Source organism: Gymnoscopelus braueri (assembly GCF_963280865.1).
Source record: "Gymnoscopelus braueri genome assembly, chromosome: 13".
Classification (NCBI taxonomy): domain Eukaryota; kingdom Metazoa; phylum Chordata; class Actinopteri; order Myctophiformes; family Myctophidae; genus Gymnoscopelus; species Gymnoscopelus braueri.
The window spans coordinates 44045335-44056270 of record NC_137615.1 but is presented as its reverse complement, the minus strand read 5'-3'; the positions used below and the strand labels follow the sequence as shown (position 1 = coordinate 44056270).

Here is a 10936-nt window from a genome sequence, read left to right as displayed (position 1 = left end):
GACTACACCTACCACCACCACCATCCCGACTACACCTACCACCACCATCCCGATAAAACCCACCACCACCATCCCGACTACACCCACCACCACCATCCCGATTAAACCCACCACCACCATCCCGACTGCACCTACCACCACCATCCCTCCTACAACCACATCCAAACGTGAGTGGCCGCCACGACCGAAATCACCACATATAAATGTTCTTTTTTCTTTTACCTGGCTAAAGAGCAATAATTCCCTGCTAAGGCTGCTCATTTCGTCTAACCTAGTCAGTTGACCCATATCGTGGTTGAATTACAGTGGTTACAATTACAGTATGCCTACTGTAGAATCTAGTATAGAGTGCTGTTGAAGTGGTTAAGCCTGATTTATACTTCATCGTATGACAGATCATACATTACAGTTTTTCACAATTGTTAACACACGTTTCTCAAAACAATAACGGCTTTCTCAAAACTGCACACACAAAACTGAAAACCTCACACACAAAATGCTAAACCCCACACTGCCTTTGCAAGATGACTCTTTGCCATCAAATCTTTTAACTGTTCACAAAATGGAACTTGTGTTTTCATTTGGTACACACAGCCATATTTTCAAATGACACACACATACCATTCATTACAGTACACACAATAAGCATGTGCTGCACACTACCAAACATTTACAGCACACTGCAGGGCAAAATTCAAAACACAATCATAGAAATGGAACACACCATATGCATTGACAATTTCTTTTGTAAAATGACTCAGTGTATGTAGGCCTACTTTTTCATAGTCAAACATAAAACAAAACACAAATATGCAGCCAAAAATGTTTTATTTCTCTACATGATTTAGGCATCATGCCTCCGGTTCATGTCTGGCCAGAGGGCCTCATTCACATCATAGGCAATGTTCTCCCTGTCCAAGCAGCGTTGGAAGAAACGCCTCGAGTGGCGCATGAAGCCCTGACAGGCCTCAACAGTGATTAGGGCTGCAATCGATTTTCACGATTTTTGTATAATGACATTTTTTTATTTTGAATTGGAAAAAAAACATATTTTAATCGAGAATCGTTTGTTTTGAAAAAATCGGAAAAGAATCGGAATTGTGACCCCAAGAATCGGAATCGAATCAAATCGTGAGATAGCAGAAGATTCACACCCTAAAAGTGACGTCGCCACAAGCCTCCTCCATGGCCTGGAGCAGTGGGACCCAGCTCTGTGGGTTCCGTTCATACTGTATACCTTCCACCTCCAAGCTCAAAATAACTCCTCAATGGAATTCAGGAAAGGAGAATAAGGTGCAGAACGGAAAAATGTGGGTGGTCCTGGAACCACTCACGCACTGGAGCAGCCCGGTGGTGCAAATTGCTCACCAGACCTGAATGTTTAGAGATTTGACTATTTGTGTGTTGTAGGTTGATGCTTTGAGATTTTATGTGAGAAGTGTGTGCAACAACTGAACATTGTGTGTATGTTTGGACAACAAGGTGTGTTGTAGATTGATGCTTTGAGATTTTATGTGAGAAGTGTGTGCAACAACTGAACATTGTGTGTAGTGTTTGGACAACAAGGTGATAATGTAATGATAGTGATGAGTGTAAAGAAGGAAAGTCAGAGTCTAATGCAGATAAGGGAGTGTGAAGTAGTGCCAAATTGGGTCGAGCGATTAGTACATGAAGTTAAGGTTGTGAAAATTGTGCTTTTTGTGTGTTAACAATTGTGAAAAACTGTAAATGCAACTACAGCACCCAATGCAACTCCAACACCAGTATATGCAACACCATCACCAGTCAATGCAGCCACAGCCACAGTCACCCGTTTTGTTTAATGACTATACTTTGTACCGATTTGCGTGACGTTTGGGCGAAATCTGTAGGAGCACTGTCAAAAAAAATGTTTTGCAAAAAGCGGCCTCCTGGTGGCGCTATAACAGGCCCATGTGAAAAATTTGGGACAGAGGTTCTGAATTGGCATCCAGGTAGTATGTGTGCAGAGTTTCACTGCGATCAAGCCTACGGTGCCGGAGATTAGCTGGTGACACACGGACGGACGGACGGACGAACGGAAAGGGTGCAAAACATACTCTCCTGGCGGAGACAATTAAGCATTACTCTATTGGCTTTGCAACCCAGATCAATTGACGGTTGTGTTTTTCTCAGTGTGTGGCCAGCCTCCTCTGAACACCAGGATAGTTGGAGGTGAAGACGCTCCTGTGCACAGCTTAGATAGAGTAATAGGTCTTTCACACTATGGTCCCGGGTGCGCACTCCAGACCGCTTGGCAGGTGTCGCGCTAGTGTGAATGTTGCGTATCGTCCCCCGAAACGGATCACCGTTCCGTTCCCTAAACCACCTCCGGAGGCAGTTTCGGATCCGGATCATGCGTTTTCGGGTACGGTACGCTGCAATGTGAAAGCAAGCGTACCGTTAGACGGAAGTGGCCCGCTATTTGGAATAGGTGACGGTATATAAACTCAACAAAAACAGCCAACAAAAACACGTCGCAGATCAATCCACAGGGGTTCAACCATGGCCATAACATATCCACACCAAGCAGTAGCACAGCAGAGCAGTGCGCTCTGTAGGTTGGAATCCAACCGTTGCGGCATCCAACCGTTGGATGTATGTTGGATGCCGCACAGTCTGTCAGCGCAGCACCGGTTTGAAAAAAAGAAAAAAGACGCAGCGACATTCCATAGGCTAAATCAATGCATTTTGTGATCGCATCGCACAACTAATAGCCTACTAAAACTAACAGGGAATACCAGAAAATAATAATATTTTGACATACGGGAGAAACGGTTGGTGCGGATATTTAAATTGGATAAAATAATTATTGCGGTTGGATAACGGGTGGATAATCAATTTGTACATGCGGATTCGGATGACCATGAGAGGCCTTCCGCGCATCTCTACTACATATCTTTGCTGTTAGGAAGAAACCCTGTATCCCATATTGCAACTTTTAATGCTTTTTCATCATAAATGAATGCCCTATTGTCATACAGTGTCACACAAAAGTAGCAAAAATAGCCAAGCTACAAGCTGAAAATGCGGTGCAATGCGACACATTGAGCTTGTTGATCTGCTATTTTTGATATTACAATATAGAGCAGATAACCACACTGATCTTGCATTGGAAAATATAATTTTTATTTTAAATATGAACAAAGGCAGGAGATGCACGTCCCCACAGTTCTTTTTTACACACAGTGCTGGACCCACAAATCATAAATAAATAAAAATAAAAAGGTGAGTCTGCACACAAACTGCTCTACAGTCTTTTTAAATTATAACCAAAGCTCTAAAGTTAACGTTTCTCCCATGTAGGGCTAATAAATTAATACATAAAATAAGGAGACTCTTTTTAAATAACCAAAAGTGAACTTTCTCTTATTATTATTATTACTTTGGAGACTATGGCAAGCTCGATCCTATCACACACCTTCCTACATGACCAGCTATGGCTTTGCAGTCCAGAGGATGAGATCTGCACGTAATGCGCGGATGCGCAGATTAAACAACAGACAGGCAGCGTTGCGGAATGCGTTTGTGTCAACTGTACTTTTCTTCATAGAGAAAAAGAAGAGCACAGGGCGTATTCAGTCCGACTTCATAGGCTACTATAGTTGCCTTTTCATAAATGATATTTTTTTGTACTTAAGCTGTCGTGAAAGTTTATAATATTTAGAGAAATTTAAAGTTTCAAATGCAAAAGTAGTAGTAGTTGTGAAGGTTAGCAAACTGGACATTTATACTGAATGTTTCCTGTATCCTCATCTTGCGCTAATGCACACAAGTGTTTCACCAGGTTTTATTTGTGTTGTTTCTCATAAGCGTACATACATCCGTTGTCCGTCAACAACACAGCAGTCTGTGCCTTGACTTCTGTGCGCTCAGCCGCTCACTGCGCTGAGCGCTCAGTGTGTTGACTCACTCCCAAGCCGCAACCCTATATTTATGCGCGACCAGCACAAACATTGTCGAATAGTTGATGACGTCTGTGTCCACAGGGGAACTACTATGTGCATGCCGCCACCTATAGGATCGGGGGTATATATGCAAGTGTTCTCTGGTGTGCAAGGATCTTGGCCAATGTGAATGCAGGCCATCTGGTAGAGGCCATTCGTTCTCGGGAACAGTTCGTATGGAAACGGATCCAGTGTGAAGCCACCCTAAGAAGGCCTACATTAAAGAGCTGCCGTTATAGGAGATGTTTATTCTCCAAAACTGTGGGGAAAAACAAAGACACTGTAGACTTTCTTTTAAAAGGTCTTATATTTTTGTTCCATTTTAGCTTTGGTCTGCGGCAGTGCCCCTTTGAACACTCGTATTGGTGGAGCCGCCTTAGTGACAACAGAAGGTCTGTGGCCATGGATGGCCAGCTTACAGAAGAATGGTACACATGTCTGTGGTGGGACTCTGATGGCAGCCGACTTTGTCATGAGTGATGCCAGCTGCTTCTCAAGGTAACACATCACAATTCTGACAGTCTTACCTACCCTGTGTGACATGAAAGCAGAGGCATGCAACAATATATCCTCTGCCAATATAACAAAAACAGTATACATTTTATACACTGTTATATCAGATGTAGTTTTAAAGAGTTTACAATCTTTAAATATTTACCAGAATTGACAAGAATAATAATCAAACTAAATAAATTATAAAATGGAATATACTTTTATCATTCCAAGTTTACTTAATTTTTTTCATTCCCCGAACAGGCGATCTAACAATTCCCAGATGGTCTCTCTCAGCTATACAGCCATTCCAATAATAGTGTTCTTGCATTGCTATCTTTAATCATTTAGAATGACTATATCAGTAAGTTTTTCTTTAGATCACATGGTGGTCTATACTGTATTTGGCCGCAGACCCCTATCTGAAAATAATTTGTGCCAGGTCCCCTAAAAGAGAAGTTTTTTTTCAAAATGTTGAGATCTACAAACTCACAAGGCGTCACATTGGGATAATTGTAAAAGTATAAAATAGGGTTAAAGTATTTAGACTGATATTGATGCTTTATTATCTCATTTAGCTGGGGACTCCCTGGAACCCCCCCAAGAACCCCTGGGTGTCCCTGGACACCACTTTGAGAACCACTGGTCTATGCATGGAAATGTGTGTCTTCAAACAGCAGTGCAGCACCCTTCACTAAGTTAACCCTTTCTGTCTCAGTTCACCTGATGTGTCCGAATGGACTGTCATCCTGGGCCGTCTGAAGCAGAATGGCGCCAACCCATTTGAACAGACTCTGACTGTGACAAAAATCACAGTGAGCATGCTGACCGGTGACAACAACGTGGCAGTTCTCAAACTGGCGTCCCAGCCCACCTTCTCTGACCACATCCAACCAATCTGCGTGGACACTGGACACTGGTTCAGACACCTTCTCAGCAGGTTCTACGTGCTGGGCAGTGGGCTGGGGATTGGGAGAAGGAGGAGGTGAGTCCCTAAATAAGGCTGGGGTCATTTTTGAAAATGACTGAAAATGCAACAATAGAAGTTTATACTCAGTCTTGAACTTCAAGTCTTTGAACTTTACCACACAAATTGCTCATTTTATTTTTCATTTCTTATTCAGACCCTGAGGTATATTTTGTACCATTGCAGTAATGCTCAAAATGGTTCAACTTAATTTCTTGGAAGTATATTTACATGAATGCTGTGGATTATGTGTATAGTTGTCCAGGTTAAACTGTGTCAATTTCTCTGCTTCCTCTTCTGTCTTCCTCTTCTGTCTTCCCGACCTCAGAGCAACAAGATCTACAGGAGTTTGAGACCTCTGTGGTGGATTGTGGGAACGCCTCATCTAGTAGTGACTCCATATGTACAGGAGCTGTGACACTGCAGCAGGTAGAGCTTCTCTTTTGGATACCACACTGCAGTTTATGCAAAGACTAGAAAAATGCTCCTCGGAGCACAGGTCTCCGCCAGGTCAGGTAGGTTATTTTGGCCTCCTGGTGGCGCTATAATAGGCCAATGTGAAAAGGGTGCCATTTCTTCTTGGGCCTTGCACGGCAATTGGACACTGCATTCATGATTTGAGGCATTTTGTTCCAAAAATGCGTTTTGCAAAATTAGACCTGCTGGTGGCGCTATAACAGGCCAATGTTAAAAGGGTGACATTTGCTCCTCAACCTAGTGAGAATGTGCGTGCAAAGTTTGACCGCAATCGGACGCTGCGTTCATGATTTGCGGCATTTTGTTCAAAACAAGCCACTACTGCAAACTTTAGATGTCAATCTTAGCCTATCAGGATGGAATATGAAAAATCAAACACATCCGTCTTGATCACATGACTATAGAGATCATGTGTACCTATGTGCGCGAAATTTGGATAGAATCGGAAGGAGTAATATAAAAAAATGTGTCCTACATAAGTCGGCCTCCTGGTGGCGCTATAAAAGCCAGATGTGAAAAATGCAGGGCAAAGGTTTTTCCTTGACCTCTAGGGAGTGCGCTTACAAAGTTTTACACAGATCGGTGCAGTTATAGGTAAAAACACGAATCGGCCTGTTATAGCGCCACCATGAGGCTGATTAGAAAATGTTCAAGTGGCATTTCTTCCTGGGCATAGTGGAAATATGTGTGGAAAATTTCAAGGAAATTGCATGCTGTGTTCATGATTTGAGGAATTGTGTTCAAAACGGAGCACTCCTACAAACTTTGGAAGACATTTTTAGCCAATCAGGATGGAATATGAAAAATCTGAAAGACACTTTTCGTTTAATGCCTATAGAGATACCGTGTACCGATTTGCGGGATTTTTGGACAAAATCTGTAGGAGTACTGTCAAAAAATATGTTTTGCACAAATCGGCCTCCTGATGGCGCTATAAAATGCCCATGTGAAAAATTTGGGGCAGAGGTTCTGCTGTGGCATCCAGGGAGTGTGTGTGCACAGTTTCACTGCGAGCAAGCCAACGGTGCCGGAGATTAGCTGTCCACAGACAGAATGACGGACACACGGACGGACACACGGACGGACGGACGGACGGACAGGGGGTAAAACATACTCTCTTGCCATGCCTTTCTAGCCTGGTAAACCCTCCCTCCAGAAATCTCATTTGTATTTTATCAAATGGAAATGAGATTTCCGGAGGGAGGGTTTACCAGGCTAATGCCTTTCGGCCTGGCGGAGACAATAAAGGCCAATTCATGCTTTGTCACATGGTTTTAACATCGGTAACAGATTTTCAAGCAGGAAATAATCGGTTACCTTTTCGATTAATCAAACAATCGAGAAGTTTTTTTATATACTGTATCAACAAATCTATGTATTAGAATTAATTTCATAATCTCTGAAACGATTATTTAAGGTATTGTTGAAATGTTTTGTCTGTAATGAGAAGAGAAAAAAAAGACAAATATAAATCAATGTTTCCCCCCCAAATTTGAGTTGAGTAAGTCAGTTATTTATTTTTTTATATTCGATTTCATCGATTACTTGGTTTAACCATGAACTGAATCAACTGTGTGCCTCTACAGGGTGATGCTGGAGGTCCTCTGGTGTGTAAGCAGGGTGCCTTTTGGTTCCAGACTGTGGTGTTGACTGTCTCCAACAGCGGCAATCAAACGCGGGGAAAGGCATCATCACCATCGGTTTTCACCAAGACGACCCGCTTCCAGTCCTTCCTGGTGAATACAGTGGGGAGCCTGTTGTCTCCAACTAGCACCACTTCACCCAGCGTGGACACAACCACCACATCCTCACCCAGCGTGGACGCTATCGCCACATCCTCTGCTCCTCACACTCCTTTATCATTTATCCTCCTCCCTCTCACATCACTGAGCATCCTTCTGTCTTTCTGGTACTAGCCTCCAACTGTTCCACGGGTGGAGTCTAGTGGTTCTCAAACGTTTGCATGTCAAGGACCCCCAAAATGATTTTGTATTTGGCCGCGAACCTCCATCTCAAAATATTCTTTTAGTTAGGGGATATTAAAAAAATCTTGGAATAAATTCCTTACCAAAAAAAATCTTCACCAATGTGTTTGTAAATGCACATCTCACAAAGACTGAAATGCAGTTTCCCTAGGAGAATTTTTGACAGCTGCTGAAAGTTGGGGTACCCACCATTTCCCTGCATTTCCATGCAGGGAAAAGAAAATCAAATTTTAATTCTGTTTTAAGTAGCATATGAGGGGTCAAACTAGGGTGTTTTTATGATTCTGAATCCATTGCAAGCATTTGTTTTGCACTAAAACCACTCCTTGGGCTAAAAACGGCATAGCCATCCTTTTCCAGGTATACTTTTTGTGTAAAAAGCCCATTGACATTGGGCTGTTTTTAGCCCAAGGAGTGGTTTTGGTGCAAAACAAATGCTTGCAATGGATTCAGAATCATAAAAACACCCTAGTTTTACCCCTCACATGCTACTTAAAACAGAATTAAATGTTTTTCCCTGCATGGAAATGGTGGGTACCCCAACTTTCAGCAGCTGTCAAAAATTCTCCTAGGGAAACTGCATTTCAGTCTTTGTGAGATGTGTTACTAGACACCTTTACAAACACATTGGTGAAGATTCTTTTTGGTAAGGAATTTATTCCAAGATTGGAAATTCTTCTGCTAATATCCCCTGACTATTTGGCAAGTGACACTGTTATACTACGAACAGTATAAATTAGGCTACTGTAGGCTTAGGTTGGTTGGCTGAATCAGCTGATGTGAGACCAGAACGGTTTATTATGAAGGTTTGTTAGGTTCACTTGACATAGTGCTTGAAAAAGCATTCATCTTCTTACTCATTCACAGCCAGAACTTTTTATTTTTTGCGTTTGCCCACTGCCAGAGATTTTTCATTGAAAAAAAAAAAGTACTCAGGAGCCGAGATACAAAATGTTTAAGTTTTAAGTTAACAAGGAAGTGGATGGGAGTCTAGATCTTCAAAAAAATCATATCTCCTTGGTCTTTGGGTTAAAAAATAAATGATTTATTTATTTATTTTAATTAAAAGTCGTTTTAGTCGTTCTTGGCAGACAGGGTTAAAGGACAAAAGTCGTTTTAGTCGTTCTAGGCAGGGAATGAGTTAAAATGGCCCATAATGGATGGCTGTTATTTATTGATAATCTTTGGCAGGGGACTATGCTTTGGCAACATAATACAGTATGAGTTATTGAAAAACCAAGAACAAGGCAGAGGTGAAGGACTCCATGATATGGACTTGCAAGCTCACAACCTATGACGCCACTATTATAAACATTCAGTAATGTTAAAGGCGAGCTGATATGAGGTTACTGTTAACTAACAGTATGACATGCGTCTGTTAATCAAACTTCCACATAGAGCTGTTTTATTATTCTAGACAAGAGGACGGTGCTGCATGTTGAATTTAAACAAAAAGGGCTTCCGCTAGTTACAAACAAATCTCTTTTTAAAGTTACAGTACAGTACAGAATGTTTAAGAAAATATTTGAGGCGACAAATATTCAATACATTAACAGAAACTCCATCGGCACTGCCTTGTTTGATAATTATATATTTTTTACTTTGTGGACCACCGTGATATCCAGGACGATGCCCAAAAAAGCAAAAACACATTGCCTTCTTGTTGTATTCTGGTGTTTTCACTGTTTGTTTTGGTAGACAGGGATGTCTTTGGTCCCCGTCGGGTACACCCCCGCATTCCTAAACCCCCCCACTTATACACACCCCCATTCCGAAACCCCCCCCCCCCCCCACTCCTACACCCCCCCACTCCGAATTTTTTTTTCGGAATGGGGGGGTGTAGGAGTGGGGGGGTTTTGAAAATTTGAATTAAACCCTGCCATTCCGAAAAATAGATATAAAAAATATATATATATATAATTATTATTATTTATTTATTTTTTTCAATAGAAAGTATTAAGGGAGTATTAATATATTAAAGTATTCTGGCGCAGCTGTTCACCTCCCCCCACCTGCGTGCCCCCCCCCCCCCACCGGGACCCCCCCAGGACCCCCCCCCCAGGCCCAAGGTGTCATTCATAATAATTTTATATTTTGTGCTTTGACACAGAGCGGTTGAGATTTCATTAAGCCAGATCTTTGTCAATTTTACTTGAATTCTTATCATTTTAATGTTTATATGATCTGTAAAATGTAGATTTTCATTTGGCAGCAGTCATGCATTTATTGTAATTTATTATAATGTATTTCTTATTTTCTGTCATTTATTTCCACGCACGTAACATTATCTATCTGTCTGTCTGTCTGTCTGTCTGTCTGTCTGTCTGTCTGTCTGTCTGTCTGTCTGTCTGTCTGTCTGTCTGTCTGTCTATCTATCTATCGCGCTACAGAGCTCGTAGATTGGCTATTTTTTGGTGTCTGTCTGTCTGTCTGTCTGTCTGTCTGTCTGTCTGTCTGTCTGTCTGTCTGTGTGTGTGCGTGTCTGTCTGTGTGTGTGTGTGCGTGTGCGCACAGACAGACAGACAGACATCTTTCCTGTACAAATGAGACTAACAAGTAAGTCGAATCCCATGCTATGAGCTTGTAGATCTGCTGTTTTTGAAAGCATCAGAATCACGTGCGCGAGGAGGGAGCGCGCACGCGCGCAATATTAAAGTCTTCTGGCGCAGCTGTTCATCAGACCAAGACCACAACGTCATTTGTTATTACCATTCAGGTTCAGTCCATTAATATTGTATTCAGAATAATAAAATATTATTATCATGCTATTATCATTATTAATGCGCGCACGTTGATTGACGGGTCAGTAATCACGTAGGCCTACTCTCAGAGACGCTCACATGCTCAGGTTCCTCAGATGTTTTCTCGTTAATTAACCCACATCTCGTCACATCTCACATGAAGTAATATACGCATCAGTGGTGGAAAAAGTACTCAAATGTTTTACTTAAGTAAAAGTAATACTGCAATGTAGAAACAGGCCTACTCTGTAACATGTAAAAGTACAGAATTCAAATTTTAGTAAAAGTATCCTACATAGCCCAAGTATT

The 10936-nt window shown here is 41.8% G+C and overlaps 2 long non-coding RNA genes across 2 annotated transcripts; both read left to right on the top strand.

The window, feature by feature from the left end:
- The first annotated feature begins 115 nt into the window (after window positions 1-115).
- Window positions 116-5271, top strand: LOC308099157. The gene is made up of 3 exons (XR_013934359.1): window positions 116-167; window positions 4292-4463; window positions 5176-5271. It is a non-coding gene; the product is annotated as an uncharacterized lncRNA (long non-coding RNA).
- A 96-nt stretch (window positions 5272-5367) lies between these two features.
- On the top strand, window positions 5368-7919 carry LOC308098676. The gene is made up of 3 exons (XR_013934304.1): window positions 5368-5442; window positions 5753-5853; window positions 7488-7919. It is a non-coding gene; the product is annotated as an uncharacterized lncRNA (long non-coding RNA).
- The last annotated feature ends 3017 nt before the right edge of the window (window positions 7920-10936 follow it).